Here is a 1,608-nt window from a genome sequence, read left to right on the forward strand (position 1 = left end):
TGTTCAAAGAAAGAAGAAGAAAGAAAGAAGAAGGAAAGAAAGAAACCCAATCAACTGAAGTGTACCTCTTGCTTAGTTCATCAAGAAGCTACCATCAGAATGTCAAGGGAAGTCAAGTGCCTCCATGGAGAGGTGGAACCAGAACACTGGATTATCTAGGGCCTGTAGTAAAGAACAATAGGTATTGCATACAAGCAAACCTAACCCACAAAAACGCAAGTGAAAGTTCCCATGAAATTATAAAACCCTTGGAAGCCTTAGATAAAAGGAAGTTGCATACAGCTTGTAAACTGTACTCCATAGACCTCACTGTGCACACAGGAGAAAAATTGGGATGAGAACAGAAGACACGAGAGAGAGAGTTACTTTTTCTGTTTCAAAAGAGATCGAAATCCCCACTGTATCTTTCTTTGCAATATAACAAATGCCTTAATCATTTTACAGAAAGACATCAAACATCGCTACTCCCAGACCCAAGGTGAAGAACAATTGTGCCTGAAAAAAGAAAATAGGAAAGAGAAAAATTCTGTTCTTTAATCATTGATAATTGTTTTATACTGAAGATAATAAGATAGCAGAACAAGTCCCATCCTCAATACACAAGGATATATAGCCTGCCTAACTGAGGCTGAACAGGAATAAAACTGTAAGCCTCACCTCATCACGACAAAGTCAGGGAGCCTAAAGTAACAACAACCAGGAAGGGTAAATGCAAGGAGGAAAAAAACCCATAGCCACTGGCATCAAGTTTATTCTGACTCACAGCTACAGTGTGTAGGGTTTCTAAGAATGCAAATCTTTACTCGAACAAACATCATCTTTCTCCAAGGGAGTGGCTGGTGTTTTTGAACCACCAACCTTTTGGTTAGCCATCTTTGCAGAATATCAGGAAGGAACATAAACAGTGTGGGGGGGGAGGGTGGGGAGAGGAGGGGGACTCCAGGAACACAGATTGCACTCACAGCACAAGGCTAATTGAGAAAAATATTAAGTTCAGACCAAAACAAAATCCAATGAAGATCAATTCATACCTAGATTGTCTCAAATTCAACAATAAAGACTTAACAGTGTGCATGTCTACTTCTAGGCATAAGTACATTTTAGTGCCTGTTCACCTAAACACAATGGCAAAGTTATACCCACAAAACACAAGACAACACAAAACAAAAAACAACAAAAGTGGAGAAGCTTTCGAAGAACCACCAAAAAAAGCAAACCACCAACAAATAGAGCTTGAGTGCAGGATGTGGTCTTTTGACACCGTCAGACAGTGGAGATTGAAGTAGTTGCTCTTAATATGTTAAAAGTTCTAGTGGGAAAGATGCAGAACAAGCATCAACATATTGGGCAATTCAGCAGTGAGATGAAAACTGTGAAAGGTAATCAAGTGGAGAAGCTAGGAATAATAAATGCTTAAAATAGATGAAGAATGTCCTCGATAGACTTGACATTGACTGTAAGTGAAAATGAAAACATTGGGGGTGGGGGCTGATGGAAGTGTTCTATAGTCTGATTGTGTAGGTGGTTACATGACTACCATTTGTATTCATAAAAGCTTTATAATGATACAAAAAAGGGTGAATTTCACAGAATTTAAATATATATTAA

The sequence above is a fragment of the Echinops telfairi genome, unplaced genomic scaffold, assembly GCF_000313985.2.
Source record: "Echinops telfairi isolate 266 unplaced genomic scaffold, ASM31398v2 ScPeMD7_3533;HRSCAF=4204_0, whole genome shotgun sequence".
Taxonomy (NCBI): domain Eukaryota; kingdom Metazoa; phylum Chordata; class Mammalia; order Afrosoricida; family Tenrecidae; genus Echinops; species Echinops telfairi.